The following is a 15,071-nucleotide window of genomic DNA, read 5'->3' as shown; positions in this document are numbered from 1 at the left end:
CTACCTGAAGCTAAATATGAATTTTTGTGGGGTGAAAAAACATAAAGTCAATCCACACAAATTCTTATTATTATTCTTTGCAGCCAGCAAGCTGAAAAATCAGTTGTTTGCACAGCTCTAGATTTGACCTCTCTCTTGCACTTTATAGTATTCATGAATATTACACTGACATTTTCCTATTCATTGATTAAACCCCAGGAGGCAATTACAGTTCCTAACCACTCAAACAGAGTCCAGATTAACACACAAAATTTCTTATACACTTCAACATGAGGCCAAAGGTTGCTGGCAACTCATCAACTAGAGCATGAGGCTATTAGCATATTTCCTCCAAAATGGTTTTTCCTTACATTAAGATGATGTGAAGGCTTCTGATTCTTGCAGTGAAACAAAAAACATTTTGTGAAACTCAAGCAGTTTTGTGACTTCAGTGCTGAGTCTGGGTCAAAAAAAAAATCCACGAGATTGTACATATTCCCACAATAATTGTGGGCTTTGGGGGAGGAGTGAAGGGGAAGATGCTGTACAAGTGTTGATACCAAAACCAAAGTCCTAATTAAGATAAACAAAATAATAATAATAATAGCATTGGTTTCTTATAAGCATCCATATAATTTTACAACTTAGGGAACAGTATAATACTTATCTTGAATAAATATTTTCCCAGCAGACCACTGAGGGGACAGTTTGAACTACCAGATCAAACAACACTGCAGTTCTTACCAATCACAGAAGTCTCTCAATAGCTAAATTACTTTCTCAGTTAAAAAAAAAATCTAGAAAAAAACTCAAGCAGACGTGCAGCAGATAACAGATCAGCAACAATAAACTAATGGTCAAAAATAGAACTTAAAGCACAGAGGAATTTACAGTAGTGGCAGTGCATCCAATGGGGGTAACAAGAAATAAAAGTTTAAAATCATTTGCAACTCCATTGTTTATAACATGGAAGGCAAGAACTATCAGAACTGTTCAAAAACGTGGAAGGAGTATGGAGGAAGAAATGGCAGATACAACCAGTCACAACCACAAGGCAGCAACTCAGCAATGAATGAAAAGTAGATAACTAGTACAGAACTAGAATTCAGGTATAAAACCTAAGTACATTCCTTGTTTTATGCTTTACACAGCATACCTCTAACAGATCTGTGCATATGTATTTATACATTTATAATAGTCACGCTAATGAAGGGTTTATGTGTGTGCTTTTTTTTTTTTTTACCATTCAGTATCATTTTCTCTCTCACAAACTGCTCTGGCCACACTCTACCAGTCTGCACTGAGTTCAGAGAATCACTAACAGAGTAAATGAACCTCTGTACAGATAAGGCATTCGGAATAGATAACTGATCTCTTGTATCTTTTGGCTGGAGATTATAACCTCATATCACATTTATGTAGTTAGGTAGCCCATGTGTGGCACCTAGTAACCCCTGAGAAGTCAGAGCTTCTGGCAACTTTACCAGGTAGACCAAGAATTAAGCAGACAAAAAGAGCATGTTCTCTTACCCCTAAACATGGCCACTTCAGGTCACGGCTGAGGAACAGTGTAGGATGTTTTGAAGCAGCCATGCTGCTACTGCTTATGCTGTGCCTGTGTGGAATACAAAGAAAAGATCAGGTTTCCCATTCTGACTTTATAACTCAGCTGTGAGTTCAGGACTCACAAGTTACAAGATCATGCCGAACACATGCTAAATCAAAACGGTTTTTGTTCTATATTCTTCTCTTGAATATATTCTGTGTTGAATACACTCTATATTCATTTCTTTCATTTTGCAGCTAATATCTGCATAGAACAGAAGGTAAAAAATGAATTGGTCTTTAAGAGAAGTCCAGGTCCTGCAGCCTGTCATCATGGTTTTCTTCCTCAAATATGGAACTTGATTGGGAAGGATCATGTCACTGAACAAATGTACAATAGCCTGTTAAGGGATGTAAAAAAAGGAGCCTTCTTTTTGGGAAAGGGTAAGGTGAAGGCAAAAGCTAGCATTTTAAGACCCCACAAGGTGCTTAGCTTGAGGAAACAACACAACCATAATGCTGCCAGTGCAAGAGAAGAAAAACCAACAGGGACAGAGCTCTGAAACAGAGAGATACTTATAAGGCCTCACTGACACAGTGAGAAAAAAATACTATGTACACAGAAAAGTAAAAGATAAGTCCTACTAAAGGGCTGCTGAACTGCAGGGAAGGCTAAAAGACTTGTGTCCGAGCTGGACTGACATTCTGTTATTACCTGGGACTTCCCAAAAACATTTGCTTGAATGGCAAGCCTTGTCCCTGAGAGGACACGAGGAAGGCTCCAACAGCACCCCAAAACAGGGAAGATATCAGGACTATGGGACAGCTTCTAATGATAACACATATTACTTCTGTTGAAATCTCAAAACAGTAGCACCAAAAAAACCCTCATCTCAAAACTGCAAAGGTGACTCAAACCTTCTTAAAAAATCAGCACAAGAAGAGAGGACTGTTCCTAACATTATCAGTCACAGGCAACACACAAAATGAAAAAAAAAGTCTTTCAGAACAGGGTCCCAGACCTTATCACAATTGCTTCCTGACAGGAAGCATGAATAAACAAGCTGAGTCCAAAGCCAATCAAAGACTAGATTGGAAATCTTGTTTCTTGTTGCTCTAGGTATCAAAATAGGAAGTAAACAGCTCAGAAACAGTACTGAGAATTACTGTGAGGAAGTCCAGCTTCCTTTCATTGCACTTGCTAAGTTTGCTTATCTTACACGCTCTCAGCACCACCCCCATTGCTCAGTGAAGTCAACAAATGCTCCAATGGCCTTTCCATAAATTATATTTTTTCAGACTTTGAACTCCGAAGACTTTTTTCTACAGAAACAGAATAACAGAATACAAAAAGACACAGAGGCAAGACCCAAAACTAACACCTAAATTGCCTTAACAAAGTCCAGATATGGATCCAAATTAACCCTTTTTCTCTAACAGGAAACAAACCTGAGCTGCATCTATTTAAACCCATCTGTCCTGAACCCAGTTTCTGCACCTTAAGTCTATCTTCAGTATAGAAAAATATTTTTTTTTTTTCTAATCAGCAAGGACCCCACTATGCTTACAGATAAAGGCATGATGGGCACTAACATGAAATCCACACAGTCTCACCTCCTGCCATGCTACATGGGAAGAGTGGAGTTCCCACATGGCTGGGAGACCAGGTGCTATAATCTCCCAGTTGCAGGGGTGTGTGAGACTCCTGTGTCCAGTAGTCCTGTCAGCCAGGAGCTCCCAGGCTCAGGGGTGCACATGAACCCCCACACAGCTGGGAGCTCCAATCAGCTAATGGGCTCTCAGCCACAGAGGCCTCTGGCCAAACTTTTAAATTAATGGTATAATGGTATAACTTTTAAATTAATGGTCACAAAATTATTCCAGATATTTTGTGAAATAACTTTGTAACTTATTCTTTTTTTATCACACTATCAACTGACTGAACGTTTGGCCAGGTCATAGGCGATGCCTTGGGGGATGTATTAGGGGGCACTTGCCCCCCCCCCCCCGAGAGTGAGCGCTCCAGCTGGTAGGGGGGCACAGAGGGTGCTCGTGCAACCCCTGAAATTGGCTCTGCTGGCAGGATGTTAGCACTTCCACCACCCCCGGTTGTACCTTGCTGGTGCCCCCCCAGACTCGGGAGGCACCAGTTGCCTATGGGCCAGGTGACCAATGAAGGCGTGATTAACTGGTGAATCATGCTTTAACTGTAACATGTAGATCAGGCATAAGGTGCACATTAAGCAGGAATCCAGGTTTTCCATTACTCATGGACAAATGGAGTAAAGCACAGATTTTTCCTTTTACCAGAGTAAAACACACATTTCTTATTTTAACAGAGAAACCCATGGATTTTGCAGTTTTGCCATGAGTTCTCTGCAGGCAGGCAGAGTTCCAGCCTGAAGGGGGTTGGGGGCAGCGGAAGGAGGGCAGTGAAGCAGGGGGCACCTGGAGAGGTAAGCTGGAGAGCTGCTCCAACAGGTAAGTGGGATGGGGAGGGAAATTGAGGCCCCCCATAGAGAGGGAGGGAGTTGGGCAGGGCTGGGGCTGGGGTTGCACCCAGCCAAGACTGTGTGAAGCTTGGGGCCTAGGGCCACAATGTCTCAGCAGGAAGCAGAACAGGGCTCTGGGTGGCTTGTCCAGGAGGTGGAGGGAGAGCTGACTCCCCACCACTGCACACACTCCCAGGGGGCAGCAGGGACCCATGCCCCCCAGATCTGTGCACAGAATGGGGGCAGGCTGCCCACTGCGGGCTTGGGCTCCTGTCCTGCTGCCCTCCAAAGGGGACTCCACAGCACCGTGGGTGCAACCAGGGTTCGAATTACAGGGGAGCTTGGGGGGGTCTCAGCCCCCCCCCATAAGAGATAAGAGCCCCCCTGTAAAATTTAAAAATCATAACCTTGGGGGTCTCTGATTTTATTAAAGCATCATGATGGGCAGCCCAATAGTTTTGCACAAGCCCCCCAGAGCCAAAGTGTAGTTTGAACCCTGGCTGCAGCCCAGCGCTGCAGGGCAAAGTGGTGCTGTGCAGAAAACTCATTGCTGCTGTGAGCTCTGTGCTGCCCTGGCAAGTTGTCCCCTGCACTTGTGGCAGCAGCAGGGGTGGTGGCACAGTATTGTGCCCCTCGCTGCTGCCGCACATACAAGGGCTGCATCGCCAAAGGCAGCATAGAGCTCACAGCAGCACTGAGCTTCCTGAGTGGCCCCTCTGTGCCCTGCAGCTTCAGGTCACACCCACTGGGCTGCAGAGGCCCCAAGGAAGGGCAACAAGGTAGCAGCCCACACGCACAACCCATGCCCACCCCGTGCACAGATCTGGGGGTCACAGGTCCCACCTGCCCCCTGGAAGTGCACGCAGTGGCAGGGAGCCACCCCCGCCTGAGCCCACAGCAGGCAGGCAGCAGGCACTGGGGTGGGGGAGGGAGGGAACTGGGCTCGTCTCCACTACAGCACCCACTGCCTTCTGCTGGCAGCAGGGGGCTGTGGACCTGAGTAGCCCTGGCAGGTGGGGCCCCCTCCAGTAGGGCTTTTCATTTTAATTGCAGATTTTGGGGTTTTGTCAGAGAATTTGCAGCTTTGTATCAGAGAATTTGTGATTCTTTTTTATCAGAGAAAACCAGGATCCCTGACAATAAGTGTGCACACTTCCAAAAGGATCTAGAATAATTAGAAAAGGTACAGAGAAGGAGAATATGAATGATCAGGGGAATAGGGGGGCTCCATGTGAGGTGCGAGTAAACAGGCTAGGATTTCTCAGCTTAGAAAACAGACACTGGGAGGAGTGGGGATGTGATAGGGGTCTATAAAATATTAAATGGTACAGAGGAAGTAAATAGAGATTCATTGTTTATGACCTTTCAAATTACCAGAGCAAGGGGACATTAAAGGAAACTATGAGGTGGTAGGTTTAAAATTACCGAGAGCAAGTTATTTGTCACACAGCACGTAACTAACTTGCAGAACTCATTCCCAAACAATGTGGTGGAGACTGATAGCTTAACCCAGTACAAAAGGGAATTGGACCACTTCTTGGAGGTATACTGAATATCATAGACGAGTATGCAGCCTCTGAATCAGAGCTTCCCAAAGCTCTGAACGCCGGAGGCTACAACAGAAGAGGAGTGGAGTGTGGAAGGTTCTCAGCATGCCCTGTTCATCCTCACTCTCAGCATCCACATTTTGCGACTGTGTGATACTGGGCTTGACAAATGAATGGTCTGACCCAGTAAGTGGCATTTCTTGTGTTTTTAACTCTGGCACATGTTTTGCATGCAGGTCAGCAGACCTAAATATGCTACAGTTCAGCATTCTGGGAACTAGGAAATACTGTACTCCTCAACAGTATACTATTTGTATCATTTTCAGTGTTTCCATTGTATCTAGTGGAAAAAATAGCAGAACCATCTAGTGACCATAAGTTACATCAAGTTAAATGAACTTTTTAAGATATCTTTCAGTATGTTTATTTTGCAGCCCTGGGGATAGGGAGAAAAGGAGTGCTAGAGTTTCAGCAGCAGTGGTTCAGACACCAATAGCAGTGAAGCTGTGACACCATGGGATCTGCAAGTCTGACCAGAAGACACCCAGGTGCCCAGCCTGTGCTGAAACCCACCCTACCAGGGCTTCATAGGTTGTACCCCAACAGCAATCTAGATCACAGCACAAGGAGTACCTAATCTAGCTCTACCGTTTCCTCAGACTAAACTACATGCAGTGATCACATCTGCAAATCCTTGCACGCACGAATAATGTCTTTATTCACAATAGTCCTGCTGATTTCAAATCCCACCTCTCAAGACCTATTCCTGATGTAATTCCTAACAAGAAATTAGCCAGCTAATGAAGGCAGGGGTTGAACTGCAGTCAAGGACAGCAGAATATAACAGTTCTTTAAAAACAAAAAACAAACAACTTTGAATCATTCTGTCTCTGCTTGCAGACTTTGGATGTTGCTATCTATGGTTTACTACTGATATTTGTGGTAAGGCTGTAGCAAGCCTGGGGTGCGTCAGGTTTTGTGTCACCCGCTGGTGTCCTGCCCCAGCCTGCTTGCCTCTCAGGCCACCTGGTACTCTCTCCTGGCTCCTCTGCCATGCCTTGGTGTTACAAGTTATATGTGCAAGAGACTGTCCTTGGTTAATCAGGTTCCCAGTCTGAATTCCCTTTGCTGTGGTGGATCATCTCTCTTTTCAAGTCTAGACTGGGTAAACCTATGTTTACAGCCAGTTCTGCGCCATGGGCATCTGTTCAACCCTTGTGCTATCTATATATATTGCCTCTCTACTGGGATTACCCAACAACACCTACCACCTCCCTCACCAAGCAACAGTTTACAGCCTCACCTCAGGTCTTACAGTGTCCTTGGGCTGCACCGCAGCCCCAGAGTTTGTGGGCCTCTTGGGCCCTTTCTGATGGCCCTTGGGCCAGGCTCTGGCCCCACAGAGTTCAAACTACTCTCCCTCACTGTTTGTAGCCTTCACCAGTCAGACTAAACTGCAGCACCTTTCCCAGGGCCATCAGTAGCTTCCTTCTGCCTCTGCAGCCACTCCCAAATGTATGCAACAAAGCACATATCTTCAGTACCAAACTCCCTGCAGAGCTCCCTCTCTGACCCTGGAAGGAGCCAGTCCAAGGCCCCCTCAGCAGGTCTGGGCTTACAAAGTCCTCACCCTCTCTTCTGACAACCTGACCGGTCTCTCTCTCACCCAGAACCCTTTCTCATGGCTCTCATTAGCAGAGTCTGCAGGTCGGCTCCAGCCATTCTCCAACTAGGGCCAGTTACCTAGTGGCTGAAGTCCTTCAGCTTTTTTGCTCTGCTGCCTGGATGCACTCCCAGTACCTGGGGTAGGGGCAGCAGTTTCCTCCAGAGTCTGTGGGAGCTGCTGGGATCTGAGAGAGTACTGGAACCACCCTCATTAATATGCATAGAGGCCTCATAAAGAGTCTGGGTCTCTCTCTGGTCTTCCTCTTCTTAGTAGCAAAGTAAGGAGGCACTGTTACATAGGGTTCAAAGGCGTTAGTTCCAAAGGTCTGAAACTTTACATGAAGTTCAAGAACCTTAAATTTAGGCTTCACATTTAAAATACCAATTTAACTCAAATCCTCAAGCATATTTAGTCAGGTATCCAGGTTGTAGCCATATTGGTCTAGTGGCAAAAGCAATCAGGACTCATGGTAGAGGTGATATCTTTCATTAGACCAACTAGATTTTTTGCGCAAGCATATTTATGAATTTCTGCTTGAATTAAGAGAATGTTTGGGGGTTGAAAATAATGGAGCAGGTTTCAATAGTTTTGAAATAGAGTTTCTGACTGTAATTCAAGAAAGATCAATTGTTTGGGCTGCAAAGAGACTCGAGCTATCTGCAGTTTTGTGCTCATTTAATGCCTATATTTTTTAATAATGCCACATGAACGCTTGCAGTGGAGAGTAGCTTTACTACACAATTTTCATTCTTTCTTCTTTCACTTTCAAATGAAGTATTTAAATGTTTCCCATGCAAAATATAATACTGAACAACAATTAGTTCTGTTGAAGCAGCACTGTGGTTTTGCTTATGTGCTCATTTTAAGTTTACTTCTTGATCCTAATAGTTATAGTTTCACTAGTTTTCATTCAGACAAAATAGAAGCCCCCTAGTGGCAACATATTTACATCAGTGGTCCTTAACCTCTTTTAGATTTGAGGCACCCTCAATACCCTCAAGGCACCCCTTGGAAAATGCCAGCTCTTAGTTTTCACTTTCTTATTTTATTTGACTGCAGAAAAATAATAGAGCAATTCTTCTGTTGTAAAGAACTCAGAAAGACCACAACAGGTCAAAATGTGTTTAACATTATGGATTCCTATTTGAAAACTCTGGGTTTATTTTATGAATCATGTTTGCACACTTAACATTCGTGACACCCCATGGTACCCTTGAAAGGATCTCAAGACACCCTAAGGTACCCCAATACCCTGGTTGATAATCTTCAACATACTTTAAAGGAGACTTTATAATAAAAATAATATTAAATCTTTGCCATAATCAAACCTGGTTAGAAAGTCTATTAAGTTTACTCCATGAATAAGATTTGCATAGTTGAGACCTTATCCATCCTTAGGGTGCTTTCGATTTTATTTTCATATCTTGAAATATACCTTAAGTCCAAATGCTTAACCCCCTAAACCACTGAATCTTTTGCCAGGGGAATTTAGAGTTATTTGGATCAGCCAAAAGACCACATGAATTTTCATGTAAGTAGAGAAATTCCATTTTAAAAAAGGATCTACAAGAAGAGTTGTCAGTTAAAATTGGATCACTGGCTCTCTATGCTGGTGTAGGGATCTGTAACGTTAAAACTTCAGACTGAAATCTAGTTCTCTGCAACACTACTAGCATGTGTAAAAAGATCCACAAGAACATCTACTCTGCATATCAGAGCCAAAGCACTCTATTAAAAAGGAACATATCACTAGGGAGCAGGACATATGTAGTCAGGGAAGGTCACCTGATAATCAGGTGAAGTCCAAAACTGGGTTTATAGTAAACTGAGCACCAATGCCAAAGAAGTCAAGGTGCACCAGAAGTAAAAGCCAGAATTCCCCAAAAACCAATCAGGAGCAAACACCAAAGTCTTGACCCAGATTGTAACACTGGCTGGGGCTAGCTTTTAAAGGTTGGAGTGGGTTGGGCCTGTTGCCTGCAGTCTCAGAGGAATGGTCTTCCCAATTGCCCTGATTGGATCCAGGGCACTGATCTAAGCAGGTGGGGCTCCCTACCCTGCAGCCATGGATGCCTCCTGAGTCTGGGAGGGGGCACCAACAAGGCATGACTGGGGCGGGGGGGGGCGGGTCCTGGTGCCACCCGAGTGCACCAGTGCCATGGTGGTGGCAGAAGTCAATTTTAGGGGAAAGCCAATTTCAGGTAGGGCACTAGCACTCTCCATGCCCCCCTACCAGCCAAAGCGCTCGCTGTCAAGGGGGCACAAGAGATCTTAGGGGGGGCATGTGCCCCCCATGCCCCTCCTACATGTCACCTATGCCTGCAGCCTCAGGGAATGGATTGCCTTGACAATTCACTTGTGATGAGCTGGGCCCTGAGCACTAATCTGAGCTCATTGCATCTATGACAGCAGATCTGGTCACAGGAGGCACTATCTATGAAATTGTTGAAGAGTGGGGGATAAAAAGTCTGATAACAAAAACAATGAACTTTTTAAATAAGTCCAAAATTATAAAAAGTACTGAAAGTAAAATCTCAAAACTTTGAGAAAGATTAAATTTTGGGCATGTATCTTCAATTAGCAATCTACTGAAAACTATCCTAATGCAGTCATTTAAAAGGTGCAAATCCCACCTGAAATAACTGGGTGACGAAGGTATTTAGAGCAATACTAGCAAAGTTTTCTACATTTCCTGTACAAGGCATGAGTTGGTATAGGTCTGATAGAGACAAAAGGAAATCACATATAAGGGAGGCACCTTTATGTTCTTTTGGGACTTAAAAATTATTGCAACCCTGTAAAATACCTAGTGGCCAGCTCAAGCGAGCCAGAAGTTCCATAGACTGTTTTACATCCAGGAAAACTAAACTGTGACAAAGGTGAGCTATTTGTATTTATGGCGGAAGGAAGAAAGTCATTCATTTCCTTCCTGAACTTGGAGATTATAAAAATGAAAAGCACGAGGAACAAATGGTGTAGATGCCACTTCATGGTGAATAATAAAAACTCAGGAAGTAGAAGTATTTGGTATTCAGCATATGAATCCTGAGAGGATACATGAAGTGATGTGCTGCCAGTGTTCTAGTGGGTTCCCACACAAATATTACCCACCCTCCCCCTGCCTCACAACTTGGAACAATCCCCGAGATAAGCATGAGTGTTGCACGGAAAAGTGGAAGTGCAGCAGTTTATTCTTTTTGTTACCCTCCCTAATTTAAAAACAATAAAGCTGCTTTTTCATAACCAAGGAATGAAGCCAGGCAGCTTGGCAAACCCACAAGAGGTTTGTCAAACCCTCTTATCCTGCCCTCCACCACTTTCACACTCTAGAAGGTTGTTTGGGGGCAGTGACCCTGATCGCTTCCCACAGAACTTGAGGATAGGGAGTCAATATTCAGTTGTTGATGATAAACCTTGGAGGTGCTCTGGAAGCCTGATAACCCTCACACTTCCTTCCCACCATCCCTTTATTTTCTACCACCTCCAGGAGCTTTGGGACATTCATGGCAGATCCCACAAATTCCAAGAAAATTTCATGAGCCTTCAGGTCACTACTTGTTCATTCCCTGCCCAGCACCATTGAAGTCTGAGGGACACTCTCCTCTCCCATGTCTCCTTTATACAAGAGGTTCACAAGAAATCCCCAAAGCTACCCTAAGGCTAGGGACACACATTACATAAACCAGTTAAAGGGATCAGAAACGGGTTTAAACCTGTAACAGAACCGATGTTCAGTGCACATAAACCAGTTTGAAAATGGCTGAAACTAGTTTCAGATAAACCTGGCTGAATGTAGTATCAGACTTAACTGATTTGGGTCAAACCAATTTATGCAACGTCTGTCCCAGACCCCTTGCTGGTTTAAGATAAATCAGAGTCCCCCCACATCCCAGCATGATCTCTGGGCTTGGCAGGGCTCTCTGCTCTACAGCAGGGCTGGCCCCTCCCCTCTGCTCCCTGGCTGGAGCTCCAGCAGAGACTTGCAAGCACAGAGTATCTGCTTGGTTTGTCCCTGCTCAGCAGGGATTAGTCCCCCCACCCCTCTGCCTTACACAGACACCTCAGCATTAGCTAGCAGACCATATGCTAGCTACAGTCTGTGCTGTGAGAGGCAAAGGCAGACAGGCTTTTTGGAGCAAATCAACTGGAAGCTTAATGTCCTTCCTTGGAAAACCTGTTTAGAAAGAGCTCAGAGAAAGGCTCTGTTTTCTTAATTGGTTGATAAACACTGAGTTTGGGGTGATAAACATTCCCTGCTGGGATGGGCCTGGTAATGGCCCCCTCAGCTCAGCCCTGTCGAAGGGAAGGGAGGGCTGCTCTAGCATCCCCTGGCTTCTAGCCTGAGCCACTACAGGCATGTGCCTGCATTTTTGGAATGAAAAGGAAATGTCTATCCACCTCCAAATCAGTTCAAGCTTTTCAGGTTAGATTAACCTGCAAAGATGGAATCAATTCAAGCCCAGATTTTTTGAATCTCTGTCCCTAGCCTAAAAGCATATAAATGCTGACACTAAGCTGCCAAGATTTGCATAGGCTAGTGTGATATTTCTCAACAGCCAGAAATAAGTGCTCATTTCCCCTCTCCAAGGACCCCTAACCAGTGAGGGGATGCTGGAGGCTTGAGGCATTTTGGACAGTAGAGCAGACTAGACAAGCAAGTGGGATGAGGGTACAGCAGGAGCTGGACTGTTAAATAGTGGAAGCTCCTGCTTCCTATACACTAAAACTCAGTCTCATGCCTTCCTCATAACAAGTGTGACAGGAGGAGCAAGCAAGCATTGCAGTTGGTTTGTGGTGCATACACTCTCTCACACACACAAGTTACCCCCACAGGTAAGGTAGCTGAAGGCAGGTAGTTTAGTAGCAGCTTTCAATGAACTGAAGGGTGGTTACAAAGAGGGTGGAGCTGGACTGTTCTCAGTGGTGGCAGATTACATAACAAGGAGCAATAGTCTCAAGTTGCAGCAAGGGAAGTTGAGCTTGGATATTAGGAAGAACTCTGAGGAGGGTAGTAAAGCACTGGAACAGGTTACCTAGACAGGTTGTGAAATCTCCGCCGTTAGAGGTTTTTAAGACCTAAGTAGACAAAGTCTTGGCTGGAACAATAGAGTTGGGAATGGTGCTTCTTTGAGCAGAGCATTGGACCTTCTGAGGTCCCTTCCAAACCTCATTTTCTATGAGTCTAACAAGCCAAAAGTAGAAATCATCTGCTCACTGGTGTTTCCCTAAGAGCCAGCAACCCAGCCCTGCTATTCAGGCTTATCTGGAGCTGCCAATCTGAGTTTTGCAATTCCTTTCCCCACCTGCTTTAATGCTCCCCTTCTCCTCTGATTCCTGCTTTAATACAACTTCCTGTAATGTTTCAATATCGTCTGATTCACCCTGAAAATTGAACCCCATCTCTATGTACATTCTACAATCTACAATGGAGGCACATATGTGCGCACATGCACAGAGTTCAGTACATATAGCAATTGCCATCTCACTTCCCAGCCTCAAACTAGGATTCAGAAAGAAAAAAGTATTTTTCTAAGTCTGGGAGCACCCTTTTCTTTACGTCTTCATTAGCACACAGCTTGTTCAATTAATATTAATCTGAGGTGAGAATCAGCCTACATAGTTATCAGTTTCTATATTTCAAGGTCTCCGTTTACAAAGAGAAAGGATTTTTAAAAAGTGACATTGGTTATTAATTGACTTCCATTTTTTTTAATTACATGTCCCCCCCCAGCACGTCCTTTCCACTAATTAAACGAAAATACATAAATAAATATATAAATAAATAATAGCACACTCTGCCACCCTAATCATTACCACAAACCAACAAAATAACCGGTCTACATATATTACCGAGAAGCTCCTAACCAAAACATTTCCAGCAAACAAAAACAGTTCTTTCTTCAACTACCTCAGCCCCCAAAATTAAAACAGGTGGGTTTTTTAAGTAGCTGAGATTTGACCTGATTAACATGTTTGTGAGCTAGTGAGGAGGAGGGTGCTAATCCCTATGATGAATGGCCTTCATGTAAAATGTCTTGCTAGTAACTCCCACTATTACACTCTTGAGGCTCAGACATAGGACATCTCCACTGATCTCAGCTTTAGTAACAGAACATGGAGTCGGCAGTTTTCAGCCTGCTACGGAAATAAGTAAGGTATTGTTAGGAACATATTTTTAAAGTAGAGCTGGTTGAGAATTTTCTGACAAGACAGGTTTTGTTACCTTCCCTTTTGCCCTCTCCACTTTAGAATGAAGATGTAATCAAAACTGAAGCTTTTTCCTGGGACTGGCAGTTTTGATATATTTCAGCTGGGGAAAAGTTTCTCAGTTCCAAAATAGAGTTTGGAAGGCAGGGGAAGCTGGAAGACAGAAAACCATGCCAGACTAGCCAACTGCTATGTGGTTAGGAGGTAGAAGATGCAGCTTTAGCAACAAGTCCTTGCTCAAACTGGTTCATACCACAGTCTCTCTCACAAAATACCCTACCCACCAAGCTATTGATTACTGTGAGGTCTCAGTTTTTTCTATAGGAAAGAGATCAACATTTTTTTTTAAGTTAGAAATAAATCAACCAGTCTTGAGGCTGTGCACTAAATCTATTCATCCAAAGTAAAATTTCACCAGAAATGTCTTGGTAGTAAAGTCCAACACTCCTTAGAAAGCCTTAACTAACTGAAATCAAAATGATATGCTGGTAATATGAAACAGACCAAACCAACTAACATCCAGCATCAGAGGGACTGCATGGCACAGTGAATCCAAGTGTGAACTGGTCTCTCAATTTCAGCTTGTGCTACCCACTGTCATCTTCACTCCAAGTGCCAAACTTGTGATGTGTTGTTCATTAGCCATTATGTATGGTACCAGTCCTTTAGTTTTGGGTCCCTATTCAGAACATCAAAGTTACCAACTATGTTAGATGTGTGTTACTGTGACAAAGTGAACCTTCCCACCAAGCCACAGTGCTAGATTCCCCACTTGCCTTCAGGCATGCCACCCACCTGACTCACCTGCCACACCCTGTTCTTAATTAATTAAGATGTTAATTAAGGTGAGAGGCTGCCCGTTCATGCCCCAATGCCAGGGGACATTATCTGCGGCTCTGTACCTCCCCTACATCGTAGCTCATGCCTCGTGGATGGCATCCACTGATGTTAATCTCACCAGCCCCACACTGGGCTCCAGAATCCTCCAGTTTGGACCCCTCTAAGATCCCTCCATTCCAGCGGCATACCCTGCCTTCATTTGGGCTGCCTAGCTCCCTGAAACTATTTCCCCTCTTGGGCATGGGCCACACAGGCCCTGGCCTCACCTCCAAGGCCAGTTGGAACCCCAGGCCCTCAGCTCTGGGCGTCCCTCACAGTGGGCCCCTGGCCCTTTTGACCATTCTGGTCCTGGCCCCAGCATTGACCAGTTGAGGGTATTCTGCCTCAGGCCTCTGCCACTAGCCCCCTCACCTTCTTGGGTCTGCCTTTTGGCCCCTACTAGGGATTACCCACCCGGTTGTGGGAGCTGGGGTAACTCACACCATGACTGGTGTTCCAGGGTCTCACAGGGACTCTCACTCCCCCCTGGAGCAGCAGGTCATTGTGTTCTCTCTATATAAACATATTGGGCTCTCAGCCCTCTGGTTTTTCTCCCCCTTCACTGGGGTGCCTCATCTCTGCCCCCTCACTTGAGGCTCCACACCACCCCCTCACTTGGGGCCATGGGGCTTCCCTCCCCGGTGGGCTCAGGTGGCCATGGTCGTGCCTGGCCCCAACTACTTTTCAACAGGGTCTTCCGCCCCACAGGGCTCAGGTGGCCGCAACCATGCCTGGCCCCTACTCTCCCTCCTCAGG

The sequence above is a fragment of the Crocodylus porosus genome, unplaced genomic scaffold, assembly GCF_001723895.1.
Source record: "Crocodylus porosus isolate Cpor-Errol unplaced genomic scaffold, CroPor_comp1, whole genome shotgun sequence".
Classification (NCBI taxonomy): domain Eukaryota; kingdom Metazoa; phylum Chordata; order Crocodylia; family Crocodylidae; genus Crocodylus; species Crocodylus porosus.
The sequence above is the reverse complement of the archived record's forward strand: the minus strand, read 5'-3'. Positions refer to the sequence as shown.